The sequence below is a fragment of the Heloderma suspectum genome, chromosome 1, assembly GCF_057233095.1.
Source record: "Heloderma suspectum isolate Gila_16-S chromosome 1, 16-S_ref, whole genome shotgun sequence".
Lineage (NCBI taxonomy): Eukaryota > Metazoa > Chordata > Lepidosauria > Squamata > Helodermatidae > Heloderma > Heloderma suspectum.
Window position 1 is genome coordinate 75,151,951 of NC_139458.1, and position 23,991 is coordinate 75,175,941.

At 44.6% G+C, this 23,991-nt stretch overlaps 1 protein-coding gene across 6 annotated transcripts in view; it reads right to left on the bottom strand.

Moving 5' to 3' along the window:
• SIPA1L1 (signal induced proliferation associated 1 like 1) overlaps positions 1-23,991 on the bottom strand; it is a 257,448-nt gene that overhangs the window by 162,219 nt on the left and 71,238 nt on the right. For all 6 annotated transcript variants that reach the window (XM_084847797.1, XM_084847839.1, XM_084847824.1 and 3 more), the window contains one exon: positions 316-375. The gene's annotated coding sequence lies outside the window, so the exon portion shown is untranslated. The remainder of the gene's footprint in view (positions 1-315; positions 376-23,991) is intronic.

Below are 23,991 nucleotides of genomic sequence, written 5' to 3' on the forward strand. Positions count from 1 at the left end.
GGTCTGGGAAATATTTGGGGTTTGTGCCTAGAAACACCCCCATTTAAAGCATCTGTAATAGGGAATGAAAAAGAATTACTAAATATGACAAGGAATGGTAGCATTTGTTTCTTAAATTCTAAGTTCTCACACTTCCTTCAATATACGCAAAAAGGCACTTGAGGGTTTAGATATGCAAATATATTTTAAAATGTCATTGTTAAAATGATTGAGGAAATAAATCTGAGGCCTTAATCTAAGGCCAACACTAGAAAAAAATTGTTTTTCAGAGCCTAAAGTATCAGTGGTCATATGAAGACGCATGCATGTACTTACTAATTTCTGGTTGCAGAACCAAAGGTCTGTGTTATCTTGCATATTCAAAACATTACGTGCCTGAAAAAGATTTGGAGAAACATTTTTTCCATAATTTTAGAACATGTCAGACATCATACAGAAGGGTGAGAATTACTAAACGAAAATATGTATTATTAAGGGTGGACCGTCCCCCAATTTGCCACCCCTTTCGCACATGGCGAATTGAGAGCTGCCACTCGACCCAAAACAGTTTTGAGGGAGGGGCTTATTCCTCTTTCCCCTTTCTTTAACCATTTAAAAGCTCAGTGATATGGAAGGGTAGAAGGTTTTAAATGGGGGGGAAGAAAAAAGGGGGAGAAGCCTCAGTCCATGCCACCCGCCTTCCTTTCAACCTGAGGTTCACCCTCAATGCCACTGCAAATCAGGCAAGGCCCTCAAATCAGGTGAATTTAGGACAAAGGGAAACCAGCGCTAAATCATATGTGTTCCTTACATTTAAAGAATCATGAAAATGTGTGATTGAAGGCTTGAAACTCTCAACTAGAGCAGAGTAGACTGTTCACAGCAATAAAAAAAGGTAAATTCCATGCTAGAGGTTATTAGGAAGTAGAGTTTTAAAAAAAATGGTTGGTATCATAATTCCTTTATATAAATGTACAGTGCTCTGCATTTCGAATGCCGTCTACAGTTCTGATGCCCCATCTAAAAAAGAGTATCAGAGCTGGGGCCAGGGATGCAGAAAAGGCAACAAAATTATCAAGGGCAATTTTGCTGTGAAAAAAGGCTCTACATTTCGAGCTTTTTAATTTAGAAATATGACAGATAACCAAGGATATGATAGAGGTTTTTAAAATTATTCATGGTATGGAGAAATTGGAGAAAAAGAAAGCTTCTCCCTCTTGCATAATTCAGGGTCACCCAAGGAATTTGTTTGGCAGCAGAATCAGAACTGAAGAGAAAGTATTTCGTCACAAAATTCAAAATGACCTTGGGGAATTTGCTACCACAAGATGTGGTGATGGCCACTAGCTTAATTTGGTGTTTAAAGAGGATTAGACAAATTCATGAGCAGAAGGAAAATAGTCACCTCCATAAGCCACAAACACTTGCACAAGAGTTCAGTTAGCTAGTGTTATAGTAGGTGGATGCTACAGAAGTTCTCGTGTTTCCACAGAAGAATGCATGATCTTGTGTAAGCAGAACACCACCTTGGATTTAATTTCACTTTCTTTGTACACTAATCTATCATGAGGTGTAAAACAGTGTCCATCACTGAGCAGAACACTACTTCCACATGCACGGGTACCTTTGGATCTAATCCATAGCAGATAAAGTTTGTGGTGAATGATGATTAACCATGGTAGCTAAATAGAACCTCCAAGCTCAGAGGCAGTAGGATTCTGAATTAGTGATGGGCAAACTTCGCTTGGCTTGATGTGGAATCCATTTTCAGAGCTTTTCTGATGAATGCCTGAAAAACAACTCAGATTTCCAGATCTTGGTGGGAAAGCTCCAAAAAACAAAACAAATGGAAAAGCATACACACACTTCCTAGCCAATAAGAAGGTATATCTGTACTGTTTCAGGTTATGGGTTCTGATTATGCTTTATCACGTGGCTTGGATTGCAGGGTTCTGCTATGGATCAGGGAGAGCCTGATCAGGATTCTCAGGAAGCAAGACAAAAAGAAATCAGCACCACAAAAAGCTCTGAGTGGTGTTGGGCCAGGAAACTAGACAGTGTTGTCTGTATGATGTTCCAACTAGGTATGTGAGAACCACCCTCGTCTGGGTTCTCCTGGTGCCCGCCCAGCTCCTTCCCCAGCTCGCTGGTCCTCAGACCGTACTCAAGCCCCTCCCACACTTGGCAAGCAGCCCGCACTCACCTTGGCAGCCTTGTCGAGCTCCACAATCATAATTTTTTGAAAAATAAAATGGTGACTGCAAAAATGCGCATATTTGTGTATGCACAAAAATGTGCATTTTGCACATTTGCGCGTGCAAACGTGTATTTTCACAAAATGTGCATTTCCCCACATACGCAAACATGTGCATTCGCAAAAATGTGCATTTTCACACATGCGCAAATATGGCAATTTTAGTGATTAACATTTTATTTTTCAAAAAATGGCGACTGCAGAACTCAACAAGGCCACCGGGGTGAGTGTGGGCTGCTTGCCGAGCACAGGCAGGAGGCAAACGCGGGCAGGGGCTTGGCGAGCAGGGCTCGGGGGTGCAGGCAGGGTAGGATCCGCCGGATTCCCGGACAAAATCTGGCACCCACACCATCCCTAGCTCCAACAAGGAGCTGAACAAGACTGAGGTTTAAACAGAAGTGTTGCTGGATTTAGGCTGGTTGGCCCCGCCTCCATGCTCTACTGAAGCTTTGTCTCTTAAAGGGGCCTGGCCTGTTTTAGCAATCTCAGAATGTGATGACGTGGCTGTGGCACGTTAGTTTACTCATGGTCTTAGTCCTCAGAGTCTGAGGATGGTAATACAACCTTGTCTGGAAGCAGGGGAGTTGGCCTCTGGGCTTTTTCTGGAGAACTAGGTCCCAGGGAGGTGGAAACCTCAGGATGCCATTTTGTATCAATGCCTTGTCCCTGAGCCATTAACTCTGGAACCCCTTTCTCTGAGGACAAGGGGTCTGAATCATCTCAGGATGAGGGGTCAGGGTCCTGATCCATGACAATGTCCTTGAGAAAGGGAAGAGGGTAACTGGTGGCAGGGAGGGCTCTCTAGAGACAGAAGTGGTCATTCCTTGCTCAGCAGCATCATTTTCTGTCAGGGAACTATATTGGGAGGCAGAGGAACCCCATGCTCCGCAGCAGGAAATGCCCAAGTTCATTTCCAAGGAAGCCTCTGGTTCCTTGGAATGTGCTTCTACCTCCTTCCCTTCTCAAGGGTTTGTTGGTGGTGGTGACTGTGCAAGATGAAGAGGGACTGACGAACAGGGCTAACTCCATTACCCACATCTCAATTTGGAAGAAGAGGGACTGACAAACAGGGCTAACTCAATTACCCACACCTCAGTTTGGAAGAGGCTGGATTCAGCTCATAACAGGCTAAAGCTTTCCAAATGTACATGCATATGCATATTCTCCTCCCCCGCCCCCCAATTCTGAACTGTCCCCATCACTACTCTTGAGTACTAGTTCCTGAGGACAAACAAAGGAGGAAGGATGTTGTCTTTATGACCTGCTTATGGGCTTCCCAGAATCATTTTGCCTCTATCCATTCTTGGAGACAGGGTTCTGGACTATTAGGACCCTTGGTCTGATTCATCAGGACCGTTCTTATGTACTATTTGGTGCTCCCTAGATACATGCAGTATTTTGCATGAAATAATTCATTTAGCACAAAGGACAGACAATAACACATTTCCCAACAGAAAGGCAAATACCTTGTTTAAAAGTTCAGGATCTATGTTACCTGACACATTCTGTATTTAAATCTCAAGCAGAGAAAAAGTATTTATTCCTACATCTAAATTTCTACTTACTGAGCAATTCCAAAAGCATCTTCTTGAAGAGGAAAGACACTTTGCTCGTGCAAGGTGCCCCTGATTCCTGCTGGTTCCCCATCTCCTAATGCATCTCCCTGTGCCACATTTCACATTGTTCCAAAGGGTCTCCAACCATCAGAAAAGGCTTTGGGGGGTTGCAGTAAGGAGAGACTGAAAAAGGTCTCCTGCACAGGCAGAGCACCACTAATATTTTTTTGGATCTGAGCCTAAATCAGGAGGTGAATTAAGGGTGACAACTTAAATATAAAATGATTTGATAAATCTAGCAATAGTGAATTCATTACAGGAATGACAAAGGTGTGGTATCCACATAGTGCTATATTTAAATTTAAGTCTTGTAAACTAGAGATAAAGAATAGCTCTAAGGCCAGGTGGTATACTTCCAAACAGAAGCAAAAAGCAGAGTATCTTGCTGTGGCAGCAGGAAAAAAGGGCTTTCAATGGGCTTGGGTAGGCTTAGTTCTATGTGGGATTGGGCTGCTAGGACATTGGCAGCAGCAGGAGAAAAAGGCTCTTTGCAACCCATGAACTAAAGCAGGAAGTAGGTTGTGCTGTTATGTCTTCCCTGGCAGCAAAGGTACTAAGGTTGAGGCAACGGGTGGAGCTTCAAACACAGAGGCTTTTGAACTCAAGAGTTCAGCTGGCTGGGCCAGGAGAAAGGTTATGCCACTTAGCCCAGTATTGCTAGTGGTCTAGCCTAGCAGTGGCTCAGTTCACATATCACAATCCAGGTTTTGAAAAACTTGGGTTGCTGTGAACAAGTAAGCATGCTGGTGCCCGCTGAGCTCCAACTCTGGCTTGTCAGGTGAAAGACAAACCAAAGCTTCTGGTTCACATATCACAGGAAACAACCCAGGAACTGAGCATCCTGGGTTGTTTAGCCATTACCGCTCACAGCAGGACAACAAACCCAGAGTTGTTGAGATTGCGAATCGGACCACTGTCTACTTTCACTGGCAATAGATCTCAGGACCTTATTACTTGAGATTTTTTTAACTAGAGATACCAGGGATTAAACCTGGGTCCATGTGAATGCATAAATTATGCCCCTCCGCCAGTTTTGAAAAACTGATAAAGTAGACTCCAGTCTATGAAAACTCTGTACACAAAAATATGTTAGTATTAAAGCCACAGAACGCATTGTTCTTGGAAAACTTGCCATTTCTCCTTCATGTTTGTAATAAATTATCTTGAACAAGAATTTAAACTAAGCATTTTAGTGGCTCTTTTTAATAGTTAATGCACAGTTATAAAAAGCTCAAAAACGATGCAAAGACAGGTTGCTTACCTGTAACTGTAGTTCTTCAGGTGGTCATCTGTGCATTCCCACATATGGGCTCTGTGCCTGCGCGGAGACTCGTTTGGGAAAACTTCAAAGCTGAACCAGTTTTTTGGCGGGAACCCCTCCCCCACCATCCATGGTATATATAGTGTGGGTTCCCACCTTCCCCTCAGTTCCTTAAGACTGCAAAGCAGTCCGGGTCCCAAGGAGAAAAAACACCTCGGTACCAATAATCACATTGACACCGAAGTGGGGATGGTGGGAGGGTTGTGTGGATGGACGGATGACCACTTGAAGAACTACAGTTACACGTAAGCAACCTGTCTTTCTTCTTCGTGGTCTCTGTGCGTCACACACATGGGCGAATAACAAGCTGACTTACCGGAGGTGGGTTGGTGTCTCATTGCAGTTCCAATGAGAGCACAGCCCTGCTAAAGGCACAGTCTGCTTGGGCCTGAACATGTAGTCTATAGTGCCTTATAAAAGTAGAAGGCTTAGACCAGGTAGCCACTTTACACAAGTCCACCAGAGGCACACCTCTTGTAAAGGTCGTGGAAGTCAACACTCCCCTTTTCAGATATGCTCGGATTCGAGGCGGTAACTCCTTCCCTGAGAGGTGGTATGCTAAACTAATAGTCTGTACTATCCAGGAGGCTAGTCCCTGGGAGGAAACTAGAAAGCCTTTGTTATGTCCTCCATAACAGGAATAATCGTTGTGACTTACGGAAAGACTCAGTCCGTGATTTATAAAAGGCCAGGGCTCTCTCAACATCTAAAGTGTGCAGTCTCTTCTCCAAATCAGAAGTCAGAGAGGGAAAGAAAGCAGGGAGGACAACTGGCTGATTCACATGGAAGTCCGTCACCACTTTAGGGAGGAAAGCTAGGTCCGACCTGAGTACCACCTTTTCCTTGTAAAAAATGGTGCAAGGCGAGTCTATTCGTAAGGCAGAGAGCTCACTCACCCTTCTCGAGGTTGTAATCACTACCAAGAAGGCAACCTTCCAAGAAAGCAGCCTCAAATCCACGGTAGCAAGAGGTTCAAATGGCGTAGATGTCAGGCTGTTGAGCACTAGCGACAAGTCCCATTGAAGGATGAGGTCTCATGGGGAGAGCCAAGTTTCTAAGTCCCCATAAGAATTGTTTGTATAAGGGGTGGCTGAAGATGGAGCACGCTTCTATGTTGCCCCTCATCACAGAAATCGCTGAGGCATATACTCTTATGGAAAAATATTTCAGTATAAATGTTGGAGAAAACATAAAATATCCGTAAGGGAACAGATATTAGGATTACAATTGTTGTCAGTCACAAACTTCACAAATGAAGCCCATTTAGGTGAGTAGGAGCAGCGCGTCGATGGCTTTCTTGCCGCATTTAGAATAGCCTGTACTGTTGCTGGGATTGGTGTGGAGCGGTCTCCGGGCACTGGATCCTCCACGCTGTGAGCTTCAAGGTATGGAGATCGGGGTGAAGAATTCGACCTTGGCCTCAAGAAATTAAGTTGTCTATTTGTGGGAGCGGTAGGCAATGCCCCTGCGACAGATCCCTCAGTGTTTTGAACCAAGGTAGTCTGGGCCACCATGGGACGATTCGGATGCAGTTCGTGGCTTCCTGACTGATTTTTAAGATCACCCTCATGAGGAGCAGAAACAGAGGAAAGAGGTAGAATAGGCGGTCCTTCCATTCCAGGAAAAAGGCATCGCCTAGCGATCCTGGATCGACTCCCGCCCTGGAATTGTCTGCAGGCCGTGTTTGCTGGAGTCGTGAAGAGATCAATCTCAGGTTGACCCCATTGTCTGAAAATCAGCTGTAGAGTTACCTTGGCCAGCTGCCATTCGTGTGAGCACCGGAGAAGGCAACTGAGGGAGTCTGCCAAAAGATTGTCTTCTCCCGCCATATGGAGAGCAGTCAGACGAATACCCCTTGTAACTACCCAGCTGTAAATGTCCAGAGTGAGAGAAAGGAAACAGGAGGAGCATGTTCCTCCTTGTTTGTTTAGGTACCATAGAAATGTGGTGTTGTTCGTGAGGATCTGGATGTGTCAGTGCCGAAGGTATGGTTCGAAGACACAGAGGGCTTTCCAGACTGCCATCAGCTCCAGAAAATTTTATGTGGTAGATTGTTTCTGTGGATGACCAGAGACCCTGTGTTCATAGAGGTCCGCAATGTGCTCCCCAACCCAGTAAGGAAGCATCTGTGGTCAGGACCCTGGATGGAGGAGCGGGAAGAAATGGCATCCCTTAGGTCAGATGTTTGGGATTCATCCACCACTTCAGGCTGAAAGCGACCTCCTCCGGTACTGTAAGTGTGATGAGGATGGGGTTGCTGGTCAAGCCGAAGGTTTGAATGAACCAATTTTGCAGGGGCCTCATCTGCAGCTGGGCCCATTTCACAACTGATACTGTCACTGCCATATGACCTAGTAGGCATTGAATGTCACGTGCTTTGGCACGACTGTCGAAGAATATCGAAGTGGCATGTTCTACCAGGTTTTTGACGTGAGTTGCAGGAAGGTACGCCCAGCCAGTTTTGGAATTGAGGATGGCCCCTATGGATTCAACTGTTTGTGTGGGGGTCAGACAGGATTCCTCCCTGTTGATCCTTAGTCCCACTGCCCGAAGGAGATTCAGAATGACTATAATAGCACGCAATAGGGCTTCCCAAGAGGAGTCCACTAACAGCCAATTGTCGAGGTAGGGATAGATCTCGACACCCTTGAGGCAGAGGTAAGCGCAAACCACAGCCATACCCTTAGTGAATACACGGGGGGCTGTTGAGAGACAGCACGGCAAAATGCTGAACTGGAAGAGTTCTGTACCAATTGCAAAGTGGAGAAATTTTCTGTGTGAGTGCTTTATCACTATGTGGAAATACGCATCCTTGAGGTCAACCGTGGAGAACCATGAACCCTTTCGGAGGAGTGGGAGAATCGTGGCTAGGTTGTCATTCTGAATCTCTTGGGAGCAACAAATTTTTTCAGGTCCCGAAGATCTAGAATGGGTCGGAGGCCTCCATCCCGTTTTGGTACAGTGAAGTACCTGGAGAAAAACCCCTCCATACCAAGGTTTGGATGAATGCGCTGGATAGCATCTTTCCTTAGGAGAGACTGTGTTTCCTCCTGAAAGACCTTCGAGAGTAGGGTGGTCCACAGTGAACCCAGAGATGGGAGTGTGTTGAATTCTATTTTGTATCTTCGATGGACAATAGTTAGCACCCAGTTGCCTGACGTCACTCTCATCCAAGTCAAGTAAAATTTGCTCAGGAGATCTCCAAAGGGTAGTTTGTAAAGGTCAGTATGCAGGGGAAAAGGACTGGAGTCAAATATGACGTTTAGATAATCCATCGCCCTTCACCTTTTGCTGAAACTTGGGAAAGGGATAACTTTTCCTCTGTTGCTGTTGCTGCTGCTGTGGGTATCTGGGTGCTCGATCCCCAGGTTGTCTATGGGCACCGGTCTGGTGTTGTCGGTACCAGCAGCACTGACGATAAGGGATGTGGTATTGTCGTCGCTGGGCTTGGCCAATACTTATTTTATGAGCAGTTGTTCTGGATTTTTGCACAGAGTCCATTTGCTCGTCCGTTTTCACACTGAATAAACCCGCGCCGTTGAAAAGTAGATCCTCTATTCTAGAGCAAGCTTCTAAAGTTTAGGCTCCAGAACAGAGCCAAGCATATCGCCTTAGGGCAATGGAGCCCATCATCACTTTGGCATTGCAGTCTGCCTGATGACAGGCAGTACTGATCTGCTGATGGAATAGTTTGAATGCTTCCACATGAAACATTCTTGCTAACTCGCGTTGATCCTCAGGAAGGTACGCGATAAGGGAATCCATTTTTTCCCAAAGGAACAATTGATACCTAGCCATCATTGCCTGGTAGTTTGAAATCCGAAGTCCCAACGCTGCTGAAGAGTAGAGGCGGAGCCAACAAGATTGAGTTTACAGCCCTCCTTATAAACACGTGAGGCATGTGTTTTTTGAAAGTGGCCTTGAGCAGACTCTACAATTATTGAGTTCAGTTTTGGATGTGCAAAGAGGAAAGACGAGTCCATCTCTTGAACTCTGTACATCCATTCTAGCCTCTTGGACATCGAGGTCAAGGATGAGGGCATTTTCCATGTCTGTTGCACTGTACTCAGCAGAGCTGGGAGAAAGGGAATGGCCACCAGGGTGGACATGTCTGCCGTGACGGCATCAAACACCGGATCGTGGAGTTGTTGTGGAGGTTGTTGCACCTCGATGCCCAACGATTGTGCCATTCTAAGCACTTGCTCAGAAAAGTGTCCCATATCCTCGGAAGGCGAGGCTCTATCTTGTGTCCCAACCACATTGTCTGGGGATGAGATCAACGGGGGAACCGAAGAATAGGAAGAAGAGTCGGACTGATAGTCCTCACCGGATTCCGGTGAGGGGGAATGTTGCTGTGGCACATCAGTGGTACTGTGAGGTGGAACTGGAGAAGGTGGGACTTGAAGGTCCCGACAGGATTGGTGTAGCGTCAGAGGCGTAGAACGTCTCGGTACTGGAGGAGGGGGACAGAAAGCATCGTGCATTTCGAACCGCGGTCCTTGTTCAGGTTGAAATCGAGTATATGACGGAGAAGTAGCTCCTAAGTAATGAGAGTGATCCTGAAAAAGGTTGCGATTCCTCCTAAGTCTCCAGTCCGCATCATGTTGCAGTCCATGGGGAGGAGACAACGAAGCAGAAAGACGATCCCAATCACGGGATGGAGAGCGGGAGTGATCGCAGTCATATTGTCCATGCCGATGGTCCGTATGGTATCAATCTGGAGATCGGTATCAAGGAAGCTGCTGAGGCGAGAGTGTCGGATGATTCCGAGATGAGTGTATATCGTAACGGCGTGGTGTTGGAGACCTAGATCTCCATTCCCTGGCTGTCTGAGCTGGGCGGGATGGTGGGGTTGGTGTGTCCCTCAACTCACCCTCCGAGACCGGGGAGGCCGGATCCAAAGTCACAGCCTGTATGGAAGGGGCCACAACACGGATGGGAGAATCAAGTAGAGGAGGAGCATCCCGCTCTTTCTCCTGCTGTTTAGAGATTTTCTTTCTCCTCTTTTTCTCTGGTGTGTCCGCCGTCGATTTGGAGCGTTTTGCCTTTTTTGAAAGTTTTTTAGCCACCGAAATAGTTAGGTTCCTTCCCGGCATAGGTGGGTCTACTCAAAACGGCTCTGTGGTTAACAGAGGGGAAGATTGAGCCGCAGAAACCGCTCCTTTTGCACTTGTGCAAGGAGCAATGGCAGGCTGTTCTTGAGGTGTTTGGGCCTTAGGCATATCAACCGCCTAAAGGGCCCGTTGCCAAAGGATCGCTTTTAGTCGATCTGCTCTATTCTTGCAAGCCTGCTTCGATAACAACTGGCAGTGGTGGCAAGATTCAACTTTATGGGATTCTCCCAAACAGATTAGGCATAAAGAGTGACCATCCAAAGAAGGCACCTTACTGCCACAAGCCGTGCACTTTCTGAACAGAAGCTTATGGACCATAAGCCGGAAGAAAAACACGTTGCCTCTGAGGCGAATGACGCTCTCCCAGCGTTCTCCTTTTCTCTCTCTCTCACTCTTTCTCTAGTTCAGATAAAGAAGAAAAAAGATAAAGGAAGAAAAAGGCAAGAAGACAAGAGAAAGACAGAAGAAACAGCTTGACAAGAATGTCAAAGAAGTTCCCCACAAAGTAACGCCAAGACAGTAAAAAAAGAACTGAGGGGAAGATGGGAACCCACACTATATATACCACGGACAGTGGGAGAGGGGTTCCCACCAAAAAACTGGTTCAGCTTAGTAGTTTTCCCAAACGAGTCTCCACACAGGCGCAGAGCCCATGTGTGTGATGCACAGAGACCACAAAAAAGAACGTGCATTTATCAGTAGAAACAAAATCCAACACATGAAGTCATAATAGTGTTGGCCCATGGTTCTGACTAGACAGTCAATTAGTCTAGAAATCATCTCACTGTTGCAGTTACTATTGTGATAGGATTGGACTTCATGGCTGGGTAGTAAAAGAAACCAAGCAAACAGTTGGCTACCAAGCCCAGACACAAATTGTAGGGCTTGGTAGCACAAGCATGTGCACAATACCCGACCTACCTGTGACTACTTCCCTGTCCCCTCCTCCCCCCAAACTCTTTCCATGGTGCTGCACCTAAGCAGTGGTGCAGCAGTACCTATGGCTGTTGCTGCCCAGGTGATGTAAGGTGTGCCAACTTATAGCATGGGAGCAAGGGAACACAGACAGTATTCCTGGGAGAAGCTGTAGCCAAACAGGGGTTTTAATATCTTTCCATGGCTTGCATCCTGTGAAGAAACTATATTTACCTGAGGTAAAAGTTTAAAACGTTCAACTGTATTATTTTGAAACAAGGATTAAAGTATGAAGGGGTTAACTGTGAAAGGAAAAATGTGTGGCTTATACTCTGGAATTGAGCCTGAGGAGAGATACAGTGTTTATCAGTGTTCCCCAACCTGGTGCCTCCAGATGTGTTAAACCGCAGCTCCCATAATTTGTAGCCAGCATGACCTTTAGCTATGCTGGCTGGGTATTATGAGACTTGCAGACCAACACATCTAGAGGACACCAGGTTGGGGAAGAGTTGTTTACCTGGTAAACCTGCTAGTAGCTTAACAGTTAACTGTTATTGTGACTAAGAGGTGATATGAAGCAAGGTTCTGGCCGTATTTAAGGGAAGGTAGAATCCAAATTGGTAGGTATTTGAACATTCTAAAGGTGTTTATTGGTCCTGGATTTGAAAGAAGATGGGATGAGGGAAAGTTGGCCACAATAAAGCTGATAAGCTGGAGGATTTTGACTAGAATGAATAAGGAGCTGTGGAGAGGCATCTAGAGTAATTAGTCGAGGAGTTCTATGGAGAGTCCTCAAGGGTGTCTTTGCAAGAGGCTGTGAGCCTGAGGAAGACCAGCCAGTAAGAAGAGCAGCCTCAAGACCAGGAAGCCAATCTGGCAGCATGTGAGGCAGAAGCTGAAGAATGCCTCCAAGATAAGAGAGGAAGACTCCTGGAGAAGCGGAAAGAGCTGAGGCCTGAGTGTCAGGTGGTGGTGGTTTGAAGACAGAGCCGCTGCTGGATGAGACTGAAGACTTCAGAAAAAGCCTGGTGAACAGTCTTAAGATTCCAGTTTGTAGCCAAATTCTACCAGAGAGAGGATTGCTGATCAAGCACTCATTACCTGGCCTATGAGTGGGTTGAAGCTTGATCAGGGAACTGGCCTATGGTTGGTTAGGGAGAGGAACTAAAGTGTCCATTGCCAGATTCTGATGGAAACAATAACCCCATTAAAGTTTTTTATTAAAGAATCGGTAATGATAAAGAATGATAATAATTACATGATAATGATAATTAAAGAAACAGTAATGATAATTTCTGAAGTTACATTGTTTTAATAACATTTATCATATCTTAGTTTTGTACTATATTGACCTCTAATTTGATTTGTCCCGTGCCTATGCTCAGCTTGTTGTTGTTCAGTCGTTCAGTCGTGTCCGCCTCTTCATGACTCCATGGACCATAGCACACCAGGCCTTCCTGTCCTGCGCTCTCTCCCAGAGTGTGCTCAAGTCCATATTCATTGCATCGGTGATGCTATCTAGCCATCTCATCCTCTGCCGTCCCCTTCTCCTTTTGCCTTCAGTCTTTCCCAGCATCAGGGTCTTTTCCAGGGAGTTTTCTCTTCGCATTAGGTGGCCAAAATATTGGAGCTTCAGTTTCAGTATCTGTCCTTCCAATGAGCACTCAGGGTTGATTTCCTTTAGGATGGACTGATTTGACCTCCTTGCAGTCCAGGGGACTCGTAAGAGTCTTCTCCAGCACCACAGTTCGAAAGCATCCATTCTTCGGCGCTCAGCCTTCCTTATAGTACAGCTCTCACAGCCATACGTTGCTACTGGGAAAACCATAGCTTTGATTATACAAATCTTTGTTGGCAAGGTGATGTCTCTGCTTCTTACTATGCCGTCTAGGTTTGCCATAGCTTTCCTCCCAAGGAGCAAGCATCTTTTAATTTCATGGCTACAGTCACCGTCTGCGGTGATCTTGGAGCCCAAGAAAGTAAAATCTGTCACTGCTTCCATTTCTTCCCCTTCTATATGCCAGGAAGTGATGGGGCCAGATGCCATGATCTTCGTTTTTTTAATGTTGAGTTTCAAACCAGCTTTTGCACTCTCCACTTTCACCCTCAACAGAGGGTGTAAGTTTTATGGTTAAAGAATAGAAATACATTTTGGGGACTAGCAGGGGAATAATAAGGTGGGCAGAAGGTAGTACTCAGATGTTTTAGACCTTAACTCTCAGCATTCCATGCTGACAGAGGCTTCTGGGAGTTGAAGTCCAAAACATCTGGAGATCTACTTTCTGCCCACTCCTGACCTGGGGGCTTTTCCTTCATATTGTGGTAACTGGCCATGGGATACGCTACAGTAAAGGGTTCCTCCTCCTCCTCCACACAGTTCCTACTTAAAATTAAAAAACTCATAAACAATTATTAAAATGGTAGCTATTGATTACCACCACCTCCAATAGGCTCTCTTTTCACCCTCTATGCATTTGGAGATGCTTCGATTTCTCCTATAACCCCAAAAGAACTCTAAAGGATAATACAAAGCATTTCTGCACACAGATAGGTACCAAGCATTTAAATGGGGGTGGGCAACTTATGGTCTTCCAAATGTTTTGGCCTACAACTCCCATCATCCCTCACCATTTGCTATGCTGGCTATGGCTGATGGAAGTTGTAGGCCAAAACATCTGGAGGGCCCCAAGTTGCCAGTTTAAAACTATATGCACATTATGTAATGGGGGGAGGAGGATGAGATTTACAATTGGGAAAACATAATCACTAGACATTTAAACATGAAAAAAGTCTCTCTGAATCTAGTTAAGACACAACATTTTTGTCCTAGGATATTGTAAAAAGGGATAGGTTCTATCAGTAATTTCAGAAGAGTTCCACCCCTCTGGTGACATGGACCAATCAATACTGTTCAACAGGTAGGGGTTTGTGAAAAGCCAGATGGAACAGGATAGTGGCGTGCAACCCAAGCTAGGCAATGGCATCCTATTTAGCAACAAAGTTGATCAGCAATTCAGCATTTACAAGAAGAAAGAAAGAGGCAAACAATACACAACTGCTTCCTGGAAAAGTTTGTTCAGAGAAAAAAAGTTTGACAGGGTCATTACTGCGTGTGACAGAGACACAGCACACTCATAAAACCAACTGGCCTTGCTGACTCCCTAAACTGGACAAGCCAGAACATGAAGCTGGCCAAATGTGACCCTCTATATGCAAAGAGAGGCGGGATCATCATAATTTCTTGCACTGCTGTTGGAGAGCTAAATGCACAAATGGTGCAAAAAAGAGCAAGATTATGAATCTAGGAAGAGACTACAATCAAGTGCACCACTTACAGACAATAGGAGAAGCCAAGCCATGTGCATCTATAGTCTACAGAACATATTTAAGGAAAACAAATCCAGATGGCTCAGACAGTTTATATCATTGGTTATAATAAAAATGAGCATGTAATGACCACCACCTAAGATGTTTAAATTAACTCAAAACCCGGAAACGTTTATAGTATTTTGGATTTAGTAAAACAATTGTGGCTTAGTTTAAAATGACGTTTCAGCTGCTAGATTGAAAGAGTTCACCAAATCTGAAGCTCAGGCTCTAAGAATACAAACTCCTCTTCTTTTCCTTGCCCTGCCTATATTTTCATAGCAGTTTTGCATGGGGGGGAAATGATAGTTTGCACAGGCAGAACCCAATGACGGCATTTAAAAGACCTCAGATAATATATATCTGCATAAGAATGTTAAGATAATCCTTTTCTTTTCATTTTGTCAGAGCTGCAATTTATAATCCTTTTGGCTAGAACTGAAATGCATCACAATTCTAAACACAGCTCCTCCATTTTCTTTTTCTTTAATGTTAAATTATAGATCTGTACAAAAAGGGTTTAAATTTCTTACAAAGTTCAAGTATGACACGGAAAGCCGCCTACACAGCAGAGAAAGTGATAAAAACCACTTGTAGAATGGGGGGGGGAACAATAGTGTAGGCGTATATTGAAGCGAGAAGGAAGAAAACTGAGCTCCATTGTAGCCTTTTTTTCTTTTTTCAGAACAGACTTGGCAAACACAGGCAATTGATTGCCTGAAGACAAAAAGAACTACTCTTAACTCCAAACCAATGACTATTCCTATCAGATACATGACGGAGACCAGTGTTCACAGATACAGGTTAGGCAATCCTATAATATCACCATACCGGTGGCCTGCTTACACCAATGTAATGTCAGCATAGATTAGTCAGGTTCCTATGCACTCCCAGGCAGCAACATTGAAAACAACAGCAGTACAAACTATAAAGAATATAGGGACTCTGACAGCCATTCCTCCAGCATCCATGGCAACACTTCTGGAACAGACCCATTGCAGAGTGATGAGGCAACATCCCTCCCAAATCAGCCACACATCAACTACGCCAACCCTTACACAGTATCAGGGCGACACCACAATATACTACTATCGCACACAGAGCACTAATAATCACCCTTTTGCCTACACAGTGCAAAGAGAAGGAGGACAGGCAGTATAGCACAACACCCAAATAGCTCTCTTAGGAGAAGGCCTGCACAAGAAAACAATGATTTCAGGGCCCACCGGGGAAGCAAACCCCACTGGAGGAGGAGGAGCCTTTAGTCAAGCAGGGAAAGAGAGACACTGGGACAAGCAACAAGGGAAGCTACAACTGCACTTTTATAGAAGCAACCCCTGCTAGCTCACTGCATTGAACACTGAATAGGAAAGGGGGCAGGTTGAATCCCTACTATGGAAATGGTAGATAGTAGAGAAAATTTACTCTCAAAGATAAAAGAGAGGAAGCATATAGGACTACAACCCACATTCCAGATTCTATAGAGCACTCTCTAACCACCCAGCCGTGGGGATTTGTCCTCCACCAGCCCACAGACCCATCCATATACACCAGAACTAAGAGGGTAGTATAAGGAGGAGGATGTATGAGGCTCTCCTCCGAAACAGCACTGGTTTTACACGCAGAAGGTGAAAATTTTTTCATTTTTTATTATATTTTTAATCCGCCCAATAACCAGTGTTCTCTGGGCAGATTACAAGACGTTAAAAGACTAAGGACACAATCCTATGGCCGCTAAACAGTGTCTAGACAGCCATAGTATTTTTCATTTTCTGGGAACTGAGCTCAGAGCCAAAGCTCCAAGGTCAGTTCCCAGAAAACTGACTCCCTGGCCCCTCCCCCGCCACCTCATAGGCAGTGTGGTTTGTCCCCGGCTCCGTGCTCATAACAGCAACACGGAGCGGCTGAAAAGGGGGCGTCCCTGGGGGTGGGGAGGGGACGCTGGAAGTGCTGTTACAATGCTTCCTATGCGACATCCCCTCCCCCACCCCCCCACGGTGCCCTGGCTAGACAGCCGAAATTAGTCGTCTAGCACAAATGAAGGGCAGCTGGAGCACAGAGGAGAAGATCCCCTCCGTGGTCAACCCACCCTGCATTGGATAGCTGGTTGCCTCTGAGTTTGGAAGCAGGAGACTATCCGCATAGGATTGCGCCCTAAGATGCCATACAAACACTTAAAAATATAAAATGTTTTTTAAAAAAACAAATGTGATCTCTGCTAGAAAAGGGTGGGATGAATCCCCAGATACAGCCACACCTGTGAGTGCAGCGTCTGAGCCAATCATAGGTACCACTGCATGGACTAATTGGCCTCCACACAACCAGGTTGATTTGTGCCAACCAGCCCATTATCCCGTTATCTCATCTAGCAACACCTCTCATATGCTCTTTTGTTTGATACCCTGGACTGGCCAGTTGGCAAAGCATGGAGCAGTAACAGACTCTAAGCTTTAGTAGCAGTTCAGTCCCTCCCAGGCTCCCATCCTGAGTACAGCTGCAATGAGGAAGAAATAGTAGAGGAGGGAAAAGGTCCTTAGGGCACAATCCTATGGTGATGACTGGAAGCCTCTAAATTCGGAGGCTGACAGTCATTCTATGCAGGGCAGGAGGAGCAGGGAAGGCGATATTTGCCTGCCCGTCCTCCCACCCTGCATTTTCACTAGATGAGCATTTTTGCCCATCTACCAAAAGCGTCTCTGATGGGGAGGGAAGGAGGCCAGAGAGACCTCAGGATAGTTCATATCCTGGCCTCTCCAGTCTCCTCTCCTCCCACCGAAATGCCCCCTTCCTTCATCCTCCAAGGTTGCTTTCCCAACCTCAGAGAGTAGCCAGCACAGTTCTTTTCGCACTGGCTGCAAGAGGGAGGGAAGTCAGAGCTCCAATTGCCAGCTCTGAGGTCAGAGCGCTGTCTCTCACCTCGGATCTGGGAATCCGAACTATCCTAAAGCCCCTCAGATGCTGTCTAGGGGCCATAGGATTGTTCCCTTAGCTGCAAAATGTCATCAGCAAAGAAGCAACAACTGTAACAAAGTGAAAGCTTTTATTGAACAGCATCAGAGATGGAGTGAGTTTTGTACAGGTTGATAAAGTTAATCTTGTCCCTGTAGGGTTCATCTTCCCTTGAAAGCTGCATGACAGACAGTAGAGTGCTTCATCCCAATGTTGGTATGGCTTCACCAATACTTAATTGCCTGTTCAGCATCCCACTAGAATGGGACAACTAGCAACTCCATAAAGTAGGGGTGGGCAACTTGTAGCCCTCCACATGTTTTGGCCCACAACTCCCATCATCCCTCACCATTCATTATGCTGCTATGGCTGATGGGACTTGTAGGCCATGCCCATCTCTGCATAAAGGAACAGCTAGAATCACATTCAGCCTGTATACTTTCTGAGGCCAGGCTGTCTGACAAAGCACCTCTTCTCCATAGCTCCAACATTCCCCCTTATTTGATCTAAGTCTGCATGACATGAGGCCAGAGAGAAGGTCCCATGCCACACGTCCTATCATCCGATTAATGGGGTAATATACACCTCTATGAGTGTGCTGTGAATGGCTGCAGATTTGGTTAGAATCCTATACTCTTTTGCAGCAGTGTTGGAAAAACAGAAGGGACACTGTTTTGACTCTCTTCAGAGTTCAGTGGGAGAGGTTATTTACACCACCTATTTTGTCCGCATAATGTTACACCAGCACAAGATTTTAGGATGTAGACTAAGCCCACTCCTATCCCAACATGCCCCTGTCACCACCCTTTTTCAGCCCTTCGCACCAGCTGAATTTTATTTTTATTCTTAGTTATTTTATAAATTTATACCTGCCCATCAATATGAAATAAGGCCTGCATCACCGGAGTTGCACTCATGTCCAAGATATGCCAGCATAACATTACACTGACATATCTCTGACTTTAGACCAGCACTAGATCCCTGCAGACAGCAGATTTCCTATATCTATCAGCACAGGGAACTTACACCAAATTCTAAAGGACTGCAGCTGACATAAGTTTAGAACAGGAAAGCAGCCTTACTTATGTTGACTAACAGAAAGAACATATTTCAGAACATAGGGTATTCACAACATGGGTACAATTAACAACAGGATTTAAGGCTGTAATAACACATGAGATTGTACAAGAACACATAAGAAAATAAGTACAGTTAGAAGGAGTGTACTAGAGGTGGGAGTAGCTAGTAAATTCCGAGGGACAGTTATAAGCAATTACGATGTAAAAGATAGATAAACCAATGTGATGGCAGAAGAAGCTTTAAAATAAAATAAACACTGGGAGAAAATGGGGTCTAGATTAAGAAAACGGATGAAAGCTTTTATGATTTACAACAGTTTCTGCCAACATATCATGGACTCTCAGCTGTGGAAAACACTCTCCCACATTCCACAGAAGCTACCATAATAACGTGCTGCACTTCTTGGCTTCAAATTGAGAAGCACCAGAGACCCCTGTGATTCTAAAGACCACCAAAACAGATAATTAAGTGACGCATAGGTATCAGATTTCTGTGATTCTATAGTCAGTAGCTTTAAATTCTTTTCTGTTTCACCCTGTATTTCTTTGTTTTAAATAAGCACTTCAATGAAGGATTGTATTGGATACCCAGACAAAACCCATCTAACCTAAGCAACTATCTAGACAATTAAATGCCTGGTATCTCTACCCATCCATCATATAAGTGCAATTATAAACATGTATCTAAAGTTATATAAAAAAAAAAGTATCTTCCACTCAAACAACTGGTTATGAGGTTTTATCAGCGCTCATCATGCAACTCGGGCCCTATGAAAGGACTACAATCACCACAAATTATTTTAAAAGCAAGCTTGAAAAAAACCCCACAACACTCCTCAAAGTTGGCTCCCAATCAGTCCTTTAGGAAAAATAATAAGATATTCAATAACTCTCATCCAGAAAAGGTCACTTGTTTGCCATTAATTTAAAACTTATTGTTTACAAGAGCTGATGTTCCAGTGCCTCTCAGTAGTTTAAAAGTAGTTGTCTTTGCCATGTTAGAAGACATAATTGTGCTGCAAAATTCCCTCTCCCCTCTACACACACACACACTGCAGAAAATGCCTGGAGTGATGATACTGCTGGAATTTCAAGGACCTCAACCTGCCCTTCAGGAATACTTCCCTTAGAAAATATTCACCACCAAGGCCCTTTTCAATCAAAGTATTGAGCTTCCCCAATTTATAACAGGCTGGAAGACTCCATGTTGCAGAGACAACTGTTTTATCTTAAAATATTCATTTTGATTTGTGCTTCTGCAACAAAGAATATAGAGGACCACATAACGAATTTGGTAAGACACTCCTTCAAGACATCTCCTTGGGTGAGATGTAAATCCAATGGGACATTTGTTTGTTGTTTATTCGGTCAGTCGCTTCCGACTCTTCGTGACTTCACGGACCAGCCCACGCCAGAGCTTCCTGTCGGCCGTCGCCACCCCCAGCTCCCCCAAGGTCGAGTCCGTCACCTCCAGAATATCATCCATCCACCTTGCCCTTGGTCGGCCCCTCTTCCTTTTGCCTTCCACTTTCCCTAGCAGCAGCATCTTCTCCAGGGTGTCCTGTCTTCTCATTATGTGGCCAAAGTACTTCAGTTTTGCCTTTAATATCCTTCCCTCAAGTGAGCAGTCTGGCTTTATTTCCTGGACTATGGACTGGTTTGATCTTCTTGCAGTCCAAGGCACTCTCAGAATTTTCCTCCAGCACCACAGTTCAAAAGCATCCATCTTCCTTCGCTCAGCCTTCCTTATGGTCCAGCTCTCGCAGCCATAGGTTACTACGGGGAATACCATTGCTTGAACTATGCGGACCTTTGTTGTCAGTGTGGTGTCTCTGCTCTTCACTATTTTATCAAGATTTGTCATTGCTGTCCTCCCAAGAAGTAAACGTCTCCTGATTTCCTGGCTGCAGTCAGCATCTGCAGTAATCTTTGCACCTAGAAAGACAAAGTCTGTCACTGCCTCCACATTTTCTCCCTCTATTTGCCAGTTATCAATCAAGCTGGTTGCCATAATCTTGGTTTTTTTGAGGTTTCACTGCAACCCAGCTTTTGCACTTTCTTCTTTCACCTTCGTCATGAGGTTCCTCAGCTCCTCCTCGCTTTCAGCCATCAAAGTGATATCATCTGCATATCGGAGACTGTTAATGTTTCTTCCAGCGATTTTAACTCCAGCCTTGGCTTCATCAAGCCCAGCACGTCGCATGATGTGTTCTGCGTACAGGTTGAATAGGTAGGGTGACAGTATACAACCCTGCCGTACTCCTTTCCCAATCTTCCAATTAAAAATGCTTAGAATTACAATTGTAGACTCATGTCTAGCATTTTTGCAAAAGTCAAATAGCTCATTCAGCTATTAGACTCAGCCTTTTAGTAACATGGGGCAAATAAATCCACAGGCTTAAAGCCAACATGACAGGACTTTCGCCTTGCAGCACCCCACATGCTTCCCAAATCTGCTCCAGAGAGTCCCCCAACCCTCCAGAGCAGATCTGGGAGGCGCATAGGGATTGCAGGGGAGGAGCCTTTCCGCCAATGGGTTCCGTTCCGTTGGCAGTCTGGATACAACCCATACATTTCCAATTTCAAACCACATGCTACATTAATTACTTAGTATGCAGCTGGACCCACTCTGTGTTACTTACTCTAGAATAAATCCACATAGCCCCAATCCACTGCACACCAGGAGACGAGTTTTAATCCCCCCCTCCCGCTTCCTCTCTGAAAATTGCATATGCACTGGGGAGGGGGATGTAAAAAAAACAAAAAAACAACCTCCATTGGTATCTGTTGAGTTTTTTCTCTTTTTTAACCCCTGCATGAAGGTGTGTGTGGGGAGGATATTTTGGTGAAGCAGCCTGCTGAGGGAGAAGGCTTAAACCTCCCCTCCCAGAATGTAGAGGTCACAATCTGGAGCAGGGTTGTATGCACTTACTTTAAAGTAACAGAGACAGGGGTCAGCTGCATACTTAGGATAATGAGTAGCCTCAGACTGAGCCGACATTATTAATTCACCATACCAAAGAATCACTGCCTTGTTGTTTGTCAGTAATGTGATTTTGAAAATTCTAACATTTGTCAGTAATGTGATTTGTTTAATTCAAACATTTCCAAGAACAGACACACCAATACAGAGACAGTGGCTGATTCTGGCAAATTAAACCTAAAAAACCTTAGAGGTTACTTGGGAATCTCATATCCTGTATGACTCTGCCCAAGAATTCTGTTCCTGTTTGGAGGATCTCCTTCAGTTCCCCCCACTGTTCAATGCACAAGAGGTGTGCCCTTTTCAGTTGTGGCATCCAAGATCAAAAATGGTCTCCCAAGAGAAGTATGCCTGGCCACAGTGTTACTTGCTTTTAGGAAGGCAGCAAGGACCATTATATTTTGGTGGGCCTTTACAGGATTTGGCTAGTAATCAGAATTTACAGCTAATATTGCTTTTAGTGCACTGTAGGCTGTAATCCTATGCAGACCTATCTGGAAGTAAGCTTCACTGAACACTGTGGGAGTTACTGCATGCATAGGATGTCACAGTTAAGTTTGTTTTACTGTGTTCAGTTTTAAGATTCAGTTGTAAATTCTTTTCTGACTGCATTTCTTATTATTGCTATCTTCATACTACTTTATTGTTTTTATTGTTATAAAGGCTTAGAGTTTTTAGTCTTTGTTTGTTTGCTTATTTATTTATTAAAATAATTTATCATCCACCCTTCATCCTTATGGATACCAGGGCTATGTACATCCTTATGAACACCAGGGTGGTGTACAATAAGTATGCCTATACATAGCTTCAGTATAGTTATCAAGATATCAATCCTGTGAAGTAGGTATCCTGCATTTCCCTACAATAAAAGATTACAGAATATTAACAAAATTAAAGTTAATTTAATATTAAAACATAAAAATTAAAGTCATTATGAACTCCCCAATACAAAACTCTTCAGAAATCAAAAAATTATTCTTGGTGGCTCTGTGTACCTGATAATGTGGGCTGCAGTCCACAAAAGCTTATGCAATAATAAATGTGTTAGTCTTTTAAGGTGCCACAAGACTGTTGTTTTTATTGCAACAAACTAACATGGCTAACCCTTTGGAAATGGCTCGGTGTGTCACCTAAAGAACATTTCTCCCAATAACTACTGTCAAAAACAAACTAGCTTTTTATTTTATTTTACTACAGAAGCTACCTCTTGGTAAGTTACAGTGAAATCCTATAGACGTTTATTTTGACATAAGTCCCATTGACTTCAATGACACTTACTCCCGATAAGGATTGCAGCCTTAGGGAATCTCATATCAGTACACAGATAGCTTTAAAAAAAAAAAAAGAACATATAAAAGTGTAGTTCTAGACACAGAATGTGAGAAACATATCTACCATCACGTCCTTTATTTCAGACTAGCGAACAGACTCAGCTTCACATGGGCTGGAATAGCCCTTAGACTCAGCAACCCTTCAGGCAAACTTATGCAGCTGTCAAGAGCTGGACACATTGTGCCTGCCCTGAGTGAAGGCACACCTGCTGGTATTGCTAGGCCCAGTCCCCTAAGGAAGGGGTCTATCCACTCCATTCTCCTGAGCAGGGGCTGTCCACAGCAGGGGGAAGAAGGCAGGGATATAACTCTGTCCCTCTGCCTACTAATTCCCTGTAGCTTGCGTCACACTGTATGGAGTATGGACTGCAAAGTTTTGTGCTGGTTAGAGAAGTCTGCCCCTAGTGGCTGAAGATGTTACTCCAGGCTTTAACCACATGGTCACATTTAAAATAAAATGTGGTTAAAAAAGCAAAATAACCCTGAGGTGCACACCCCTAGGGCCCCCTTTAGTACACATGCCAAGTTTCGGGTGTATGTTTTTCACAATCTTGGTGCTTTGGCACTGATGGACAAACAGACATCATCTTTTATTATTATAGACTGGGAATACTACTTTTCCAGAACAGCTTTCACTTCAGAAACTGGCTCTGCTTTATTTTTAAACTAACTCAATCACGTTGTTTTATTTTTCTAATCAGCCTGAACACTGGATTTTTAACTCAGTACTTTGTTTCCATAAAACCCCAACATTTTAACCTTTTTTACTTTTCCCTTGTACCTGTAAAAAACATTTTTAAGCAATGGAGGGAGCAATCCTATGGCCGCTAGTCAGCGGCTAGACGGCCATAGGATATGTGGTTTTCTGGGAACCGACCTTCCCCCTCTTCCGCGCTGCCTCAAAGGCAGCGTGGAACAGCTCCGTGCTCTGAAGAGAAGCATGGAGCGGTGAAAACAGGGCATTCCAAGGGATGTTCCGGGGCGGGGAAAGTGGAAATGCCGGTATGACGCATCCTATGTGTCGAGTTCGGAGGCGGTCACCTATCCCCATAGGACTGTGTCCTTACTTAAGCAATTCACCAAA